Here is a 21,705-nt window from a genome sequence, read left to right on the forward strand (position 1 = left end):
ATTAAGATTCTATGGACTTAGAATGTGTGATTCCGCCTCATTTCCTGTTCCTTCTTTGGTTATGGCCTTAAGGCGGGGTCACCCATCCGAATGCCCTTGCAATCTTAATGATATACGACTAGTTTACATCAAGCGATTATAAAGGAACTGGTAGGACTTATAATGCAAATTTCATCACAAATTGTTGAAGCATTCGTAATACTAGTACTCACAAATTACATTATAAAATATTCATAATGGTAATACCAAGTATAAAGCGGAGAGCATAAAGGCACACGTAGAATACACTATCATTCCAAAACAATAACTCCTTTAAATCGACTCAGCTCAAGTTACAATAAGAAATTCCAAGGTCGTCATTTAACATCAGGCGGGTTGTTCCCCACCATATCAATTTCATATACTACGAAAAGTTCCCACATCTTTCCTCCAAATTCTTGAAGTCCCAGTCGAAACACTAATTTCGGGACGAAATTCTTTCTATCAGGGGGATGATGTGACAACCGTTAATTTTTGGTCAAGTCAAAGTCAACTAAAGTCAGCAATTCAAACCGGTCAACTCATCTAACCCTTGTATGTTAGGGTTTCCATTACGTTTCTTATTGTACAACTCGCAATCTTAATACAAAGTGTCACTTAGAGTTTTCACGTGTTCGGAAAATCTAAACCCTAATCAGGGCAAGTGATAAAACATTATTCCATACCCCTCGAGGGCGTATAACATTCATAACGAGACTTAACGGGATTTACGAACCTTACGTTACGAACCCAAACACTCAAAAAGGTCGCAAACGAAATCTCTCTCAACCTCTTTCACTCTATCTCTCTCTATTTAAAATCTCTCCCAAATCTCTCCAAGAATGTGAAATCTCTCCCAAATCTCTCTAAGTATGATAAATCTCTCCAAGAATGTGAAATCTCTCCCAAATCTCTCTAAGTATGAGAAATCTCTCCAAGAATATGAAATATCTCTCAAATCTCTCTAAGTATGAGAAATCTCTCCAAGAATGTGAAATCTCTCCCAAATCTCTCTCAAAATCTCTTTCAACTTTTTATAATCATTTGGGGCATCCCGACACTTAACTTGGTGAAAAACGGCGCAAAACGGGGAGTTCATGCGAAAATCAGCCTTATAGGACCGAACCTTCCCTTAAGAAGCGAAACCCATAAGAAGCGAAACCCATAAGAACCCATAAGAACCGAACCTTCTTAGAGCTGAAACCCTAAGAAGCGAAACCCATAAGAACCGAACCTTCCCTTAAGGAGCGAAGCCTCTCGGACCGAAACTGCTGAGCCGAACCCGAAGCTACTGAGCCGAACCCGAAGCTGCTGAAACCGAAACCCTTCGCCTTCGCTCCCTCCCTGCTTCGCCTTCGGTCCTTGATGCTGGGGGACCGAACTTCGACCCCAACCCGAGGAGCTTCACAGGAAGCCTTTTTCCACCCGGTTTTCGACCACAGGTTCGTTTTAAGCCCGTTTTCGATGATTTTCGCACGAGATTTTCGTATAAATCCATATTTTAATATTTCTAAACTTCCAAGATCATAAATTAAGCACATTTTTAGGGAAATCTTTATTTAAGAATAAAGATCTAGTGGGTGAGATATTTAGGTGGAGTGTTGACTTATCCTTGGGCAAGGACACAAGTTACCTCCCATACCCACTCCATGACCATCCCTAGTCACTATTCACCATACCTAGTCTTTTCATTGTACTTTTTCCACCATTTTTCAGCCACACACTTGGTCAAGAGCTGGAAAACTCCCCTCTCTCCTCACATTACTCTCATTTTCCACCAAGTGACAAACTTCATTCTCTCTCACTTCCTCTCTCTAGATTTCGAGATTCAAGGCTATTCTCCAAGCTTTTCTTCTACTTTTGGTAAGTAATATTATCCCTCATATGATTATTCCACCTCTTTCTATTCAAATCATAGGTTGCTTACACAAAATTCATCATATTTGTGTTAGTTCTTCGAATCTTCAAGCAATCTTTTAAGTGTTCTTGAGTTGAACACTTCTTTTGTTCATCATCCATCTACTGAAATCACTCAAGGTGAGTTCATACCCCTACATTTTCATGTTTTCTTCAAGTTTTAAGAGGGGGGGGGGGGAATACAAGTTAAAACACCAAAAACTTAACTAAACTCAAACAACAGCTTTCATCAGAAAAGTTGAGTCTTATTCACGGACTGTTTTGACTATCTTAAACTTAATATCTTTCAAAACTGTTTAATATGAAAATAGTTCAGCTTCATACCTTTAAAATGTCTACTTGCACATCTCCATACGATTTTTCTACGATTTATGGTGATTTTTACAAAACTGCCTATCATTTCAAAAACGAATTCGGACCAGTCTGTGAATATGAACATTTTAACACAAGTTAAAGACTTCTAAAAATCATAATAAAAATTATGAATAAACTAGACACATTTTGTGAACTCTCAGAACTTACGATTCTGTTTTCAACTTCGTATGATTTTTCTATAATTTTTCTGAAACAGTGTAGAAAGGTCAAAATCTAGATAACAGCTTATAACTTTCAACACACTTTGTAACATGTTGAGCAAAGTGTTAATCTTTAATGACTTCATATTTTACATGTGTTTCTTGTTGTGGGATAATTGTATAACAGAAAATACTCACTGAATTGTAAGAATCCTCCATCATTACCAATAGTACAAAACAAGGCATGATAAACATAGTTATATTTTGCTATACATTCGACGTACATAGAAAAGGGTTCTTATACACCACAAACAAACATACTAAACTATAATAGGTATAGTTAGGTTGCATATACATTACAAACATTTTGATAGACTATAATAGGTATAGTTTATGTTCATTTACATTACTAACTCATTACAAAAGGTTTTTAAACAAAAAGGGGTACAAATACAAAGTACCGGATTCATACAAAAGGGGTACAAATACAAAGTACCGGATTTATACAAAAAGGGGTACAAATACAAAGTACCGGGTTTATACAAAAAGGGGTATAAATACAAAGTACCATGTTTTCATACGAAAAGGGGTACCAATACAAAGTACCGGTTTCATACCAAAAAGGGGTACAAATACAAAGTACCAGGTTCACACAAAATAGTTTTTATGATATTAAAACTATTTCATCTAAAATTGTTAGACTTCAGCTATAATTGCTAAGTGTATATGCCAGAGTTATATAAGAATCTAGTCATAATCGACTTAGAATTGGTGGGCCCGCCTTATCTCCTGTTACTTGTTTGGTTGTGGACCTAGGGCAGACCCATTATATTCAACAGTTTATTTAACTTAAATTTTATATAACTTGTATACGCTGGGCGATTATAGAAGGAATCTATGGGTCTTTCTAGGGTTCATTATAGCATAACATAGGAGCATTCATTTCTCACTTAACTAAGAAAATATTGGATTTTCTTTGGAAATATATTTCTATTAAAACTATTTCATCTAGAATTGTTAGACTTCAGCTATAATTGCTAAGTGTATATGCTAGAGTTATATAAGAATCTAGTCATAATCGACTTAGAATTGGTGGGCCCGCCTTATCTCCTGTTCCTTGTTTGGTTGTGGACCTAGGGCAGACCCATTATATTCAACGGTTTATTTAACTTAAATTTTATATAACTTATATACACTGGACGATTATAGAAGGAATCTACGGGTCCTTCTAGGGTTTCCTTATCGTATAACATAGGAGCATTCATTCCACACTTAACTAAGAAAATATTGGATTTTCTGGAAATCATACCCTATCGCTTTTACAAGGAAAATTGTTTCTTCCTCAAACAAAATTCTTATGAACTCACCAACTTAATTGTTGACACTTTTTCAAAACTACTTGTATTCTCAGGAAATCAGTGAAACAGGAAAACATCAGCACTTTGAGGATGGGACGTTAAATCGTCAAACAATTTATTTTGTCATCATAATGTAATTGATTTTGAAACATGTAAACATATACTATGGTGTAACCTTTTCAATTATATTTATGATGGTTGTATTTACTTTGAGCACTATTATACTCGTTGTTGTGATACTTTACATGAAGTCCTCCACCCCCGGACGTTTCCGCCATCCTTGGTTTGGGGGTGTGACATTAGGGTTGCATGCACACCTTAGGAGTGTTAGAATGCTCAAAACCCTTCAGAAACTTGTTAGTTTAATCAATTAGCCACTATTTGAATTGACTTGTTTGCTAAAGGATTAGTAATAGTGAATGAACCTAATCATTTGAGAAATCGGTGAATATGAAAGATAAATCTGTGTGTGCAATTATCTATGATTTTAAGATGTAATTTGTCTAAACCAAAGTACCTAAAGAGATTTGTCTTCAGTCAGTTTATCGAGATTTTCTATTTATTTAGTTGATGAGATTTAATTCCATAAGACCTTTGTTTACTGCTTTCGTGTGTTTTGTGTAACCTATAATCAAACATTCTAAATTAATTCACTACCGTTCCCCTTGAGTTCGACACCCTTGCTTATCAAAGCTATATTATACTCGATCGGGTTCACTGACTGTAAGGTGTGGTTTAGATGCGGTAAACTAGGAATTATAAATAAAAAACTAGTGCATTAAAAATTCACATCAATAATCTTGAATCCTCTAACTCACTTTCTCAAACTGATACTCCAAGCACTCGCTAAACAGCACAACTAAACCTACTGAAGCACTTCCTAGGCTTTCCTTGGTTTCCGACCTCACCCTGCCATCAGCTACTGAAGAACTCCCCATAATGTTAGTTACCCACCTCATGAATACAATCACATGCAACAAACCTTAGATAATCCTTTAAGTAAAAGACTCATCCCTACAACGGTGAGACTCAAACAAGGTTTGCGCAATATGGTCAAATCCATCACTCTAAGATTATTCAACCTTTGTCACATGTGACTTAACATATTCACTTAATAGCTAACTCACACCACCAAAGAGTTCCACAAAGCACAAAGCAAGCAACATTCGTGAATTAGCACTCTAATCCATAGAATAACCAAAGAACATTCAAACTCACATACTACAACTCATGCTAGGAACTTCCACTCTCACTGCCAGTTTCCTTATGCATTCAAATTATACACAATACAAGATCAAATATACTTTTGAATAAACGACTCTACCCTAGGACCACAACCAAACGAGGAACAGGAAATAAGGCCAAATCAATCATTCTAGGGCTATATGATCCTAATCGTATACAATATTTAAAGAATACACTTAGCAATTACTTATAGCAATACATATTCCCAATTAAGTTGGTCTCTGTTTTATCCAAAACATCACAACTTACCAATTGCAAATGTACAAGAGTAGGACAAATTTTACTCTTACATTTGACAACTGTTAATAAACCTTCTTTAAGATGTGTCACTCAAATTGCAATCTTGGAGTATGAGTCTAAGACTTGTTTTGGAACGAAGTATGTATCACCTTCTTGATTTAACCATTTTAATAATTCATGACTCCTTTTCTTAGCCATAAGAATGCACTAAGATGTCCCTAGAGGATGAATTGTGATATGGTCTCACAATCATTAAGATGATCATAAAACATGATACTAAAGTACTCTCCCCTCTTTTCAGATTTGAGAAACTTTTATTTTTCTGCCAAATTTGATTCTTCTCATTTGTTCTGCCATACATCGAAACTTTTCCAATGCTTCAGAATTATACTTAAACTTGTAAGTATAACCATATTTACTAAACTTTAGTAAATCATGACGAACAGTCTTATCGATCTTTTGTGGTAGACTTGACCAGTGCACAAGAATGTGTACTCGACCCCTTAGTCCTTCACTTGACTCACATATACATGTGAACAAGGAATTAGTCTTAATTTTCCAAAGATGAAGATTTTCATTCATCATACTATACAACTTGCATGATTCCAAGTTTCGGTCCAATTGAAACTTGGGTGATGAGAATCTTTCCTTGTTTGGTAAAGTTAGACACTATCACAAATAAAAGAATCAAATTCACATTTCAATTATTGCTAGAAACATACAAACATCAATTTTCCATAAATGTCATTGCAAGGAGATATAAAATAAAGTAAAACAAAATTTTATTTATTTATAAAATACGGAAAACTTTTCCATACAATGCAATTTTAAATGAAAACTTATGCTATTACATATTTCCTAGCAATCTATCATAACTCCTAAGAAGTAGCTCAAGAATCCGATCTTCGAACCATGCGATTGAAATCCATCTTCGCGATCAGATTCAACATACTCTTCTTTTAAGCTTCCTTCTCTTTTCTTGATCCTGCCAAACACCAAAATGTAACCGAGTCACATTTTGTATTAAGAATCATCAATTAGGAACTTAATAGAGTTAGATAGTGGACTTACCTGAAGCAGAGTCAAACTATTTGATTCTTCCTTCTCTCAGATCCTTCAGGTAGTTAGGGCAGCTTCGCTTCCAATATCCCTTCTCTCGACAATAAAGACATACAGACTTATCCATTCTCTTTACCTTTTGGTCAACCGGGTTGACCAAGGATGATCCCTTTCCATTGGGAAGAGAAAGCTTTTCTGGACTTCCAATGTTACCATTGTCAATGTCCATGGAAGTTTGAGAAATAGACCTTCCACCAATATTTACTTTTCCAGTGCGCCAAAACATTTCTGATTCAGCAACAAGTAAATAGGTAAGATCAATAAGGGTCATGTCGTGATCTGCACATAGTAGTTCTTAATGAACTCACTATACGACTCAGGAAGTGACTGAAGAACCCAGTCAATAGCCAACTTCCTTGGGACAACGACACCCAACATTCTCAACCTGTCAATGTGTGACTTCATTTCTAAGACATGAGTGCACACAGGTCTTCCATATTTATGTTTCGTTGCTAGTAGGGCTTGAGTAACCTTGAACTTTTCAAGTCTTCGAGCTTGTGGGTCAGGGCGAATAAATGGAGGAGGTGGAGGAAGAGAAGTATGATTTCCATGAACCAATCGTGAGAAATCATCTTCATTAGGAGAGCTTGTTCCAAGAGATTTGGGAAGATCATAGTTGTCTGAACCAGACATCTACAATGGGAGAAATTCAAGTTAGTTGATTTAAATCCTTAATAGAACACCCAATATGAAATATTAGGGCTAGGACCCAACACAATATTTTATAACTTGGAAGAGGGATGCCGTAATCCAAGCTATAAAATATTTGAAGGTAGGCGAATGACGATTCACCAATTTCCACCATGAAAAACGAAATAATTTATTAGGTTTTAAGTGGATTTAAAATTCCTAGATTTTTTGAGATTCATTGAACTTTTCAATGGCATGTTTCAATCTCGATTGTGCCCTCTCAAGTTTTGTGACTGGGATGCCGAGGATCACAAAACAAGGTGTGAATAACCATGCAAATATACTTGGTACCCTTAATATTTATCACTTAATCGATGTGCCGGTTAACCACATGCGCTCCACCGATCCTATGATAAACATTAAGTTACCCTTTTCCTACCTTGTTAAATCCAGGTTAGTGTGTCGGTTAACTACACACGCTCCACTAACGACTTAAGCAAAGTTCAAAGTGTAATTTCATGGGTTAGCACCAAATTCACATTTTCCTAAAGTAACTAAGATTGGGAATTTATAAAAGGTTTAGTTACTTTATATTTATCATTATACTTATAATGAAAAGTATAGTCCTTGTCCTACCCGTTTGGCTAACGACCCTCCACCAGTTAAGGAAGCGGTGGGTGAGAGTGGACACCCATTAAACTACCATTTTATAGGCAGTAACCTTATACCCTCCTTTTCATGAATGAGGCCTACTAACGGTAAGACTGACTTTGTTCTTATACATAAATATATTATTAACTTATAATACTATAAAATATAAGGGTTGAATTTTAACTTTTAAAACTCTAGGGTTTGGAATTAAAGTGTGTGTGAGACTTTACAAATTCCAAAACTTGAGGGCAAGTTTTGAACTATTCAAAAACTTTTGGATTTTCATAACTTATGAGTTTAATTAAGGTTTTAAAAACTTTAATGAAGAGACTCTTGAACATCCATAACTTGAGGACAAGTTATGGAGTTCATAAGACAAAAAGACTCTTCAATTATGTAACCCATGAATTTTAATGGATCTTTAAAAGAAATGACTTTTGGTAATCCATAACTTGAGGAAAAATTATGGACTCCATTAAAATACATTTAGATCAAGAATTAACATACATACAATTTTGCAAATAATTCCTATGATCTACCAAAACTCATAAGTGTATGAACAATCATATCAACAATTTCAAGAATTACATAAACACACATAAAGCTTGAAATTTTGATAACAACTTTGAAATTGGTTTACCATAATCATTACCACATTAAAAACAGGTTTTATAAGTCCAAAACAGTTTAAGGTAATGATTCTAGACCAATTCCAACCTTAAAACTCGAAGATATGCTGTTAGGGGGTCCAACTCGTCGAGTGCATGAACCAACTCGACGAGTTGGATTAATTCAGGCATGGACTCGTCGAGTCCCTTAATGGACACGGCGAGTCAGCTTTCCAGACAGCATACAAACTTCGATTTTCAGCAATTTGCATCAAATATAAAAGAAAACAAGCATAGGCTCTGATACCACTGATGGGTTTTGAGCATTCTAACACTCCTAAGGTGTACATGCAACCCTATAAACCTTGGATCTATGTTTTCTCTATTATACATGCAAATATTCAATATTCCAAGGTTTCATCCTAACTAGTATACAATGGGGAACTTGTAATATAAAACTTAGTGGGATGACATACCTTTTGCTTGTGGTTGATTCCTTGGAGCTTCAAGAGCCTAGCACTAATAATGTGGATGCCTCAAGTGGAATCACAAATCACCAAAAACACCTTGGAAAAATTGAGAGAATAGCAAGCACTTCTTGAAATCGGCCCACCCTTTGTCCTCACACACTAGTGCCATTTCATGTGCCAAAGACCTCTTTATATAGTATGGAGAATTAGGGTTACATTCATGTAAACCCTAATACCCATGACCTTTCATTTCCATAGGATCCATGGGTTAAAAACTCCATGGACTATCCATGCAAGCTTAGACAACCTAAATGAACTTGGCCCATTCTATATATATAAGAGTCCATATATAATTAGTTCCTTTTTTCACAAAATTAATTCTAAATTAATTCTTGATCAATACAAATTAAATAATATGATTCCATATTAATATATTAGAACTTATAATATATTAATATAAATCATAAACATACTATTCTCAAAAGACTATCCATATAAATTGTTCCGGTGAAGTGCAACCCAAATGGACCATGCCAAATCGGGTCAAGTACATACCAATCATAGTTATGGACTTAGACACTAATCCAACAATAACAACTAATATGCTAAGGGAAACAACCTTAGGAACTAGGAAACACTTGCATTGAAGTGTTACAATCACATGTGATTTCTTGAATACGGTTTACGGCCAAACAAAGGGATGTTCACGACCTTAGGAGGGTTCACGGTCAATGAACACATGATGTGTTCATGACCCAACCTTGATTCTATGATGTGTTCACGGTTATGGAAGGAGGGTTCACGGCCTCACCATGATCTTATGAAGGGTTCACGGCCCAATGAAGGGTTCACGGCCGTGAACTCTTGAAGATCATGCACTTTGGTGCTTGTTTCATGGGTGGAATCAAGTGCTTTAATGGACAACATGCTTATGGAAGAGATACTTACGTTTTGGTAGCTTTGAGTAGTGTTCACAGTTGAAGAAGTTGAGAGAGAATGAGGAAGTGTTCACAGCTAGAGTTGAAGGAGTTGAAAAAGTGAATAAAATGATCCAATTTCATATATATAGGGGAGTTGTCCACGGCCATGAGCCTAGATGTGGTCGTGAACTCCTTTTGATAAAGTTTCCGACTCAATTGCAACTCAAAGAACTCAAGCTAACACTTCCTAACACACAATCCTTGAGTGTACTAGGCTTAGAACTCTCAAACAGACCCTTAACAATGCTAAAAGATAACAGAAACAAGTCTGACTTTTGATTGAATTGATTGAATTTACAAGATAGAAATTTCGGGTTGTCACACGGGTCGAGTACATACCAATAATAGTTATGGGCTTAGACATCTAATCCAACAGTCTCCCACTTGGATAAGTCTAAAACTATTATTCAAGTATGACTCCAAGACCCTGACTAGCAATCGTAGCTCTTAAAGCCGCTGCCGAACTCTGACCTAGTCAAATGACGTGTCCATTAGATAAGGGATCATATATTCCTCCATTCTAGACATCATATGGAATGAGACATGGATTATAATCATTCTCTCTGTCCATTTGTTGTTTCCCGATTTCCGATTTATGACGACTGACTATTTGAACAAATCAAATCAGTCCAGGCTTGGCCAAGCACTTAGGGGTGTCATCACTAAATTATCGAGGGGCCCACAGATGTCGCTTTTATCCCTCCAAGGGTAAAAGGAATGGATAAACTTCGACCCAAATGCTCGCTTGTACTTACTCATCAAATTACACACAACGATATGTTTTATAACAACCAAGTTACTGGTTGCGTTTACATATGTAAATGTGCAACTGACGTGCAACTACAACTCACACGTCTCCGTTTGAAGAATATAAGATATTATCGTCTCATGATCACTCATAATAAAATCCATGAAGTGATTCAAATGAGCATGAGTTTAATCCAATACTCGAATCTCATTCCAGGAGCACTCATGAATGGTGTAGCAACTTTTGCTATGCCTAAACACTTTACACATCTACAAGCCCAATTCATGACAGTCTTAATTCATACCTACTTCCAAAGTATGATTGACTGTGGAGAGTTTGAATAACCTAGTTATTCGGGAAGTCAAAACATGAAAAGTGAAACACAAGAATAATCGAATCCAATATGGTCTCAGAACTTATGAATATAAATAAAACACCTTTTATTTATCACCATATTGATTACACATTATTCATTGTATAATGTTTCGAATAATTAACTTAATACTTGAACTGAAACAATAGTCATGCCATGCTCCAAGCATGCACACTGTGTTTGTCCAAACAATAGTTATGCCATATTCCAAGTATGCACACTATGTTTGTCTATGATCCTTACTTTGTGAAATAGATCAATTGAACATGATTCCAATGATGCTCATTTTATAATCCCAAATCCTTATCATAATGTAAAAATTCCAAATTCTTGCCATTTACCGAAATCTGTTAGATTCTAAACTTATATGCATTGATCCTCTTGTAATGACTATGCACAAAGTCACAAAGACTTGTCGACAAACATTACAGAGTATTCCAATGGAGATCAATTCCATGGAAACGAAGTCTCAAATTTAAAGTACATTGCTTTGAACATCCTTCTTGCATTAAGTTTTCTAATCTTACACATATTTAATGAATAACTTCCACCTATGAAACATTTCCATATTCCCATTTTGACTATCAGTTCTGAACAAGAGTTGCCTCCTTTTAGAATATGTCAATATGGTCCTTTCCAAAAATTTACATCATACTTCCAACTGTCCATGAGCAACCAATCTTTGGTAAACCTCAGATTGTCCTCGACAATTGCTTAATCATTTTAGTCATATCAAATTCTAGACCTTTTCCCCTCTTAATGCCCTAGGCATTTGGAAAATTTAGAAAGGATAAATATTATAGCACATGTAATCGATCCTATACCCGCGGCATATGGGACACGATTCATGATGTCTCACATAAAGACATGATCCTAGACTAGTCTTTTGCTACAATATTTTGTTTTTTCCATGTTTTCATAATTCGACTATGAAGAGGGATGCCGTAATCATAATCGAATTTTGAGAACGCAATATATATAGAATTTCCTTATGTTGAACCATTCCAACATAAAATTCATATATATATATATATATATATATATATATATATATATATATATATATATATATCCTTGACTAAAGATGATTAAAATCTCAATCTAAGCTTTTAGAATTGAAATGAAGTATAATTTCCTCTCCCTTAATTATAGCAAAACAACTTTTCAAACCCTGCAGAATCACGAATTGAGACTTTTGTTTTCTATAATTAACACTTAACATAATAATCATGCTCCCATTAACATCATAATTATTAGCATAACACTTTTGCTCCCACTAGTTTTGACATGTATCCAAAAATCAGCTGGACTTCTAGAAATCAATACTTTATTGACTTTCTTACCAAAGTTTAGATTTCTGATACGAGATGATTTGATAAGACTTTATCAAAATCATACAACTTTCCTCAGATAGCTCACGTGTGTGTAATAATTTTTGAACTATGAAAAGGGATGCTGTAATCATAGTCTCAATTGTTTAGACCTTTGCCATTTCTCACAAGTCTATGTTAGTGTGCCAGTTAACCACACACACTCCACTAACGAATTTGAGAATGAAAATATCACAATTGCTATCTACTTAAAATCTATTTAGCGAAAGCGTTCCCTCACCATCATTTTCATGAATCGGGGAGAAAACTTATGACACTTTGATTTTATGGTGTATGTGTTCCTATCCATGTGAATTTGTCAAAACCATAATCACAAGACAAGGTTAGTGACAAATTCAAACTCATATGGACTGAACTTGTTCAATCTTAATTTCTTTCCATCTGGCAGCCCAAGGGCCTACCATGTCTTCCAAGTTGTTATGCAAGCAACCGGGAACTCATAGAACTCACATGCATAGTCAACTTTAACCGGAATGGGCATAGAAACAAGAATTATGTCATGACGATAGGTTGTAAACCTCAAGTCGTGTGCTAGTGATAATCTACAGGTTTTATTCTTGATTAGTTTTGAAACTCTTTCAGGATCTTTAAGACTCCCACTATCCTCTTGACATATAAGACTCTCCTGCCAAGAACCATTCCTTGACAAACAAATATTCAAGAGATAGTGCGGATTCTTATCAAGACAAACACTTCACACAATTGGCCTTAGTTGGTCGTTGTTTTATCCAAAACATCACAACTTACCAATTTCAAGTGTACAAGAGTAGAAAACATTTTACTCTACATTTGACAAGTGTTATAAACCTTCTTTAAGATATGTCACTCAAGTAACAATCTTGGAGTATGACTCTAAGAATTGTTTTGGAACGAAGTATGACTCATCTTCTTGATTTAAGCACTTCAACAATTCATGACTCCTCTTCTTAGCCATAAGAATGCACTAAGATGTCCTTAGAGGATCAAGTTGTGATATGGTTTCTTAATCATTAAGATGATCAGAAAACATGATACTAAAGTACTCTCCCATCTTTTCAGATTTGAGAAACTTTTATCTTTCTTCCTAATTTGATTCTTCTCATTCGATCTGCCATACATTGAAACTTTTCTAATGTTTCAGAATTATACTTCAACTTGTAAGTATAACCATATTTACTAAACTTTAGTAAATCATGACGAATAGTCTTATCAATCTTTGTGGTGGACTTGACCAGTACACAAGAATGTATACTCGATCCCTTAGTCCTTCACTTGACTCACATATACATGTGAATAAGGAATTAGTCTTAATTTTCCAAAGATGAAAATTCTCATTCATCATACAATACAACTTGCATGATTCCAAGTTTCGGTCCAATTGAGACTTGACACTACCACAAATGAAAGAATCAAATCCACATTTTCAATATTGCTAGAAAGATACAAACATCAATTTTTTCATAAATGCCATTGCAAGGAGATATAATAAAATAAAACAAAATTTTATTTATTTATAAAATGCGGAAAAGACGTTTTCCTTACAATGCAGCTATAAATGAAAACTATGCTATTACATATTTTCTAGCAATCTATCATAACTCTCAAGCAGTAGTTTAGAAATCTGATCTTCGAACCATGCGATTGAAATCCATCTTCGCGATCAGATTCATCATACTCTTCTTTTAAGTTTCCTTCCCTTTGCTTGATCCTGCCAAACATCAAAATGCAACCTAGTGTCACACCCCCAACCATCGGCGGAAACACCGGGTGGTGTAACGTCATTCTTTGTATCACAGTTATATAACATACATTGAATAGTACTAAAAAAAATACACACCTTTATTGATAACTGAAAGTTACATAACTGTTTTTCTAGGACCTATTACATAATATCTGACTATGGCATACTTCTTAATGAACAAGAAGGTAATTGTAAAACTTCTGTTCGAATACATACCAGCTTTTCAAGTTCCTGAAAACACATGCATTTTAAAATACGTCAACATAAAGTTGGTGAGTCCACAGGTTTTGACTCCATAAAATAGTACATTTTCCACGTTCAAAAGTATATTTTTGAAAGTATCATTTTGACTCTCCAACATTTAGTAAGTATATTAGGTATAATAGTTTACTTATCAATTAAGTTTTATACCTAAACATTCCTTGAGCCTAAGGTATAAGTAGGGGGAAACTTATACTTAACATTAATACTTGTATACGACAAAGTATAATGTTTCTAACAATTTGCTACCATGAGCCTGTAAATGCTGTTGTGACATAATACCTCTGATAAAACCCACTCATGATTTCCATGAGGACAACCCACTCATGATTTCCACGAGGACAACACCGTGCGCTTCATCGATGTCGGAAAAATAAGAAGTAAAAAGGATAGTTCATCACTTTCTTATGGTTGACTGTAGCTAACAGTCACAAGTGGGGTGGTCAACCCGTATACTAATTATATACGACTTCCTCGCTCACACGGGATTAACGGTTACACTTCAGAGGATTTCCGCTAAGATCCCCAATCTTAGTTGATGAATACAATTACTCATGTAGACTTCGACGGCTTCCTATAGCTCTAACAACAAAAGCATTTTCATGTCTAAAACCCTAACTTACTAGACTATGCTTTTAAAATATTTTCCTAACTTCATAAAATTTAGGCAGTGTAATAGCTATAACTTGAAGTAAAACCAGGATTTATCTTGACATAAAACCAATAACAACAGCAACATATAACATACCAAGTTTTATCTGGTCATAAAACTAACAATAACAACATATAACATACCAAGTTTTATCTTGACATAAAACCAATAATAACAACATACCTTATAAATTATCATATAGAACTTCCGAATATAACTTCGGAACTATATCGCACACAAAATATATATAGAATCCTAAGTATAACTCAAGATCTACATTAGTATAATAACATGCTGACAAGTTGATAATAGTTGTATTTATTCAAAATATTGTATTTAGAACAACTATACCCTAGCTATTATAACTATATACTATTATATAGACATAATAGTAATGTATATACAATATTTAACATGTGTTTTCCCCCCAAATATTAGAAAGCGGGGCCGTGAAACTCACCCTAGTAGCGTGATTTTATGTAATCTAAGCAGAAACGGTCAGCGTACGAGGGCGTCGGGGCTCGGGATGCAAGATGGCTTCAGCAAAGGAGAGAGGAGAAAAAAGTTTAGGTGTAAGAATGGCTGAAGTAGGACCTGCTATTTATAGTAAGGATTTTGGACCCCCACGTCGTGAGTTTGGATCTTATCCCCGTAGACTTGCCATTTGCGTCACTAGCTTCGGAAGGTGGCCATGTGACTCTTCACGTCGTGAGATATCCTTGCTTACGTCGTGAGTTTGGTCAGATTAGGGTTTCTGACAACTGAATCTTCAGAAGGTCGTAACTTTCACATACGAACTCTGTTTTTGATGTTCTTTATATGCATGCGTAGGCATTTACAAGTACTACAACTCTCTTTTAGACTCCAATAGCTAATTCTAAGTCTCTTTTAAATTCCTCTTATTATAGAGATTTATAGTGTTCGGTTTATCATAACTCCTTCATGCGAAGTCAGATTCAGACATTCTCTATATTTTTGGAATCGTATGGACGTATACTTTGAGTTGTATCATAAAGAAATTTTATATTTGTATTAGAATTTATCATGAACTTCATAGCACTCTTATCATATTACTAGTTTAACAAAATCACATTATATGATTGGCATATTCACATGTGATTATCTATTGACCTATTTTGACTAGTGTTACACCTAGTCACATCATGTATTAAGAATCATCAATTAGGAACTTTACAGAGTTAGATAGTATACTTACCTAAAGCAGAGTCAAACATTTTGTCTCTGCTTTCTTTCAGATCTTTCAGGTAGTCAGGACAGCTTCGGTTCCAATGTCCCTTCTCTTGACAGTAAAAACATATAGACTCTTTGGGAATGGTACATGGGACTGTCACAAACTTAGCCTTTCCCTTTACCTTTTGGTCAACCGGGTTGACCAAGGCCGATCCCTTTCCATTGGGAAGAGAAAGATTTTCTGGACTTCCAATGTTACTATTGTCAATATCCATGGAAGTTTGAGAAGTAGACCTTCCACCCAAATTTACTTTTTTCCAGTGCGCCAAAACATTGCTGATTCAGCAGCAACAAGCAAACTTCATAGTAGTCCTTGATGAACTCACTATATGACTCAGGAAGTGATTGAAGAACCCAATCAACTGCCAACTTCCTTGAGACTTCGACACCCAACACTCCCAGTCTGTCGATATGTGACTTCATCTCCAAGACGTGAGAACACATAGACCTTCCATCTTCATGTTTCATTGCAAGTAGGGCTTGAGTGACCTTAAATTTTTCAAGTCTTTGAGCTTGTGGGTCAGGGAGAATAATTGGAGGAGGTGGAGGAAGAGAAGTATGATTTCCATGATCCAATCGTGGGACATCATCTTCATTAGGAAAGCTTGTTCCAAGGGATTTGGGAAGACCACAGTTGTCTGAACCAGACATCTACAATGGGAGAAATTCAAGTTAGTTGATTTAAGTCCTTAATATAACACCCAATATGAAATATTAAGGCTAGGACCCAACACAATATTTTATAACTTGGAAGAGGGATGCCGTAATCCAAGCTATAAAATATTTGAAGGTAGGCGAATGACGATTCACCAATTTCCACCATGAAAAACGAAATAGGTAATAGGTTTTAATTGGATTGAAACTCCTAGATCTTTTGAGATTCATTGAACTTTTCAATGGCATGTTTAAATCTCTATTGTGCCCTCTCAAGTTTGTGACTGGGATGCCGAGGATCACAAACAAGGCGTGAATAACCATGCAAATTAACTTGGTACCCTTAATTTTATCACCTAATCAATGTGCCGGTTACCCACACGCGCTACACCGATCTATGATAAACATTAAGTCACCCTTTTCCACTCTTACTAGTCCATGTTAGTGTGCCAGTTACCCACACACGCTCCACCAACGACTTGGTAAGGTACAAAGTGTAATTTCATGAGTTAGCACCAATTTCACATTTTCCTAAAGTAACTAAGATTGGGAATTTATAAAAGGTTTAGTTACTTTATATTTATCATTATACTTATAATGAGAATTATAGTCCTTGTCCTACCCGTTCGGCTAATGACCCTCCACCAGTCAAGGAAGCGGTGGGTGAGAGTGGACACCCATTAAGCTGCCATTTTATAGGCAACAACCTTATACCCCCTTATAGACCGGCTTCGTGAATGAGGCCTACTAATGGGAAGAATGACTTGCTCTTATACATACATACATACATATATATATATATATATATATATATATATATATATATATATATATATATATTATTAACTTATAATACAAAGTATAAGGGTTGAATTTTAACTTTTACAACTCTAGGGTTTGGAATTATTGTGTGTGTGAGACTTTAGAAATTCCAAAACTTGAGGGCAAGTTTTGATACTATTGAAAAACTTTTCATTTCTATAACTTATGAGTTTTAATGGTTTTAAAGAAAAGAATTTTGGAATTCCATAACTTGAGGACAAGTTATGGAGTCCATTAATTGGCATTTAGATTAAGAAATACACTAACAAACAATTTGCAAATAATTCCTATGATCTACTAAAACTCATAAGTATGAACATTCATATCAACAATTTCAAGAATCATATAAGCATATATAAAACTTGAAAATTTGATAATAACAATTGAAAATGGATTAGTATAATCATTACCACACCAAAAAGAAGTTTCATAAGTCCAAAACAGATTAGGGTAATGATTCTAGTTCATTTCCAGCAGCAAAGCTCGAAAATCTACACACAGGGCCTCCTACTCGCCGAGTGCAAGAGCCTACTCGAAAAGTAGGATGAGTATTCACTTGGCCTCGTCGAGTCCCCCCATGGACTCGGTGAGTCCACTGCACAGTGAACAATTTTTCGAATTTTTCAAGCATTTTGCATCAAGTATAATGAAAAAAGCCTAGGGTCTGATACCACTGATGGGTTTTGAGCATTCTAACACTCCTATGATGTACATGCAACCCTAGAAACCTTGGATCTATGTTTTCTCTCTTATACATGCAAATATGATTTTTCCAAGGTTCTCATCCTAACTAACATACCATGGGGTACTTGTAATATAAAACTTAGTGGGATGACATACCTTTTTCTTGTGGTTGATTCCTTGGAGCTTCAAGAGCCTAGCACCAATAATGTGGATGCCTCAATAAGAATCACAAATCACCAAAACACCTTGGAAAACTTAAGAGAATAGTAATCACACTAGAAATCGGCCCACTCTTGTTCACTCACACACTAGTGCCATTTCATGTGCCAAAGACCTCTTTATATAGTATGGAGGATTACGGTTACATTCATGTAAACCCTAATACCCATGACCTTTCATTTCCATAGGATCCATGGGTTAAAAACTACATGGACTATCCATGCAAGCTTAGCCCATCCTAAGTGAACTTGGCCCATTCTATATATATATATATATATATATATATATATATATATATATATATATATATATATATATATATATATATATATATATAAGAGTCCATATCTAATTAGTTCCTTTTGATCACTAAATTAATTCTAAATTAATTCTTGATCAATACTAATTAAATAATATGATTTTATATTAATATATTAATAAACCATAGTCATACTATTCTCAAAAGACTATCCATACAAATTGTTCCGGTGAAGTGCAACCCAAATGGACCATGCTACTCTCGGGTCAAGTACATACCAATAATAGTTATGGGCTTAGACATCTAATCCAACAAATACCTACTTCCAAAGTATGATCGACTGTGGATGATTTGAATAACCTAGTTATTCGGGAAGTCAAAACATGCAAAGTGAAACACAAAAATAATACTGTAACAACCCGAAATTTCTATCTTGTACAGTCATTCAAATCAATCACAGTCAGACTCGTTTCTACTATCTTTTAGCATTGTTTAGGGTCTGTTTGAGTGTTCTAAGCCGAGTGCGTTCTAGGTATGGGTTTAGGGATGAGTTAAATTAAGTTCTTCGTATTGCATTCGAGCCAAACACTCCTTCAAGAGGAATGTACGGCCGTACACATGAGTGTACGGCCATACACTCAATATGGCCATAAACCCAAACCCGTATATAAGCTATTCCTTCATTTCTTCACAGTTTCTCACACTTTCACCTCAAGAACTTCCATTCTCTCTCAACTTCAATCAAGAACACTCCTTCTAATCTTCAAAAGTGGTAAGTGATTCTTCATGTACCTTGTTATTCTTGAAAGACCATTAGATCCAAGCCTTAATTCATCATGTTTCAACATTCCTTTCATGATCTTGAAGGGAGTACGGCCGTGAACCCTTCATAGGTTCATTGGCGGTACACACCTCAAAACCCTCCAAAATGAGAGCTTTGTTTATCCTCTTGTTGTGCATTTGACACACTAGTTTCTCCATGGATCAAACACTCCTTTTTGCATGTTTTTCCATGAGTGTACGTCCGTACACTCCATGACCGTACACCCAATGGCCGTACACCACATTGGTCGTACACATCTTGGCCGTACACACCCTTGTGTGGCCGTAAACCCCTTTAATGCAATCACATGTGATTGTAACACTTCAATTCAAGTGTTTCCTAGTCCCTAAAGTGGTTTCCTATCATAATTAGTTGTTATATACATTAATTATATCCATATATGTGTCATTATATGCTTAATAGGATCCGTTTGTGCTCAAGACTTCACTTGACACTTAGCATCCTACATCGACCTTTCACTCGAATCACTCACTACATATGAGTTCATACCCCGTATTTTCATAGTTTTTACTGTTTTAAGGGGGGGGGGGGGAATACAAGTCTAACACAAGGATTTTGTGTTATAAACAAATGGTTTCAAATATCTTATCAAAACGGATTTCAGTTATCATCAACTCAAATAGTTTTCAATGATTGTATCAAAATGACATCAAGTCACCAAAATGTATTTCAAAATATTAAACTTCTTTTAAATGTTTTTATAAACTTATATTTCTCCCATAAATCATATTTGTATATATATATATATATATATATATATATATATATATATATATATATATATATATATATATATATATATATATATAACATGTTGAGCAAGGGGTTGCATTCATGAATACTCAGTATCAATTCAGAAAGTACATATAAATTATAATAGGTATAATTTATGATTCACAGAACATTAATTCATGATTCAAGTATACTAAAGTACATTGTTTTACAAGAACATATGTTTGATTCAAAACTAATCAAGGATATACATCTTTCGGATACATGTTAAGAATACTAATTCAAGAACATACTGTCAATCAATTATTTCAGAATGATTGGGTTTTCATAACTATTATACATGTAACGTTTATATGCTTTTTATGAGTCATTTGATACAGGTTGTTTAATTCATTTAAACAATATAGTTAAAGTCCTGACATTATAACCAGAATCTCCAGCCGGGGATCGAAACAATGTGTGTATAGATTTATATTGGGTTTGACAACCCCACACTCAGACTGCTAGCTACAGTCAGGCATACACGCCTGTGAGTGATAGTTGTTATCAACAACTTTCAACGGCTTCAATGCGTTGGGTCAGGCCATCTAGTCTCAGTATGGTTATAATAACTCATATAAAAGATATTAACATACGTTAGTGTATAATTAACTAAACATAAGTACATTTTCAAAGTACTAGTTTACATGATAATATTTATAGTATTACATTACAGTTTACAATAAAAGTTGATGAAACCTGGCACACTCTCAGTTACAAGTTTACAAAAAGGTATACAAATACAGAACATTGGTTTACAAACAAAACGATTTATGTAACTAAAACTACTTTTCACATACAGCAGAAAATATACGATTTTCTGGAACAGTTTACTTATTCAAGAAACAAATAACATTCATTCAAACATAAATACTTATGCACTCACTCAACTTTATGTTGATACTCTCTTTTCAAATTACTTGTATTCTCAGGGAAACAGTAGACAGGTACTTCCCGTGCTTTTGAGAAGATGGAGCTATTTATGTCTTGTCTTCTTCTTTTATATAACTATTTGGTTTCAGTATACAATGATGAAACACATGTAAATACTTATACTTTTTAAATATAGTGGTTGTTTGTACTATGATTACTATAATGCATGTGTTGTGATACTATAGTGGTTGTTTGTACAATGATGAAACACATGTAAATACTTATACTTTCCGCCGTCTGGTTTGGGGGGTGTGACAAATTGGTATCAGAGCATTGTTTATAGTGAACTCAGTATATCAATCCATAAAAGATATACAAACTATACATACATTTGGGGCTTAGAGCTCTGACTACAAGTATACTTTTAAAAAT

This window comes from Lactuca virosa, chromosome 3, assembly GCF_052849685.1.
Source record: "Lactuca virosa cultivar CGN04683 chromosome 3, Lactuca_virosa_CGN04683_v6, whole genome shotgun sequence".
Classification (NCBI taxonomy): domain Eukaryota; kingdom Viridiplantae; phylum Streptophyta; class Magnoliopsida; order Asterales; family Asteraceae; genus Lactuca; species Lactuca virosa.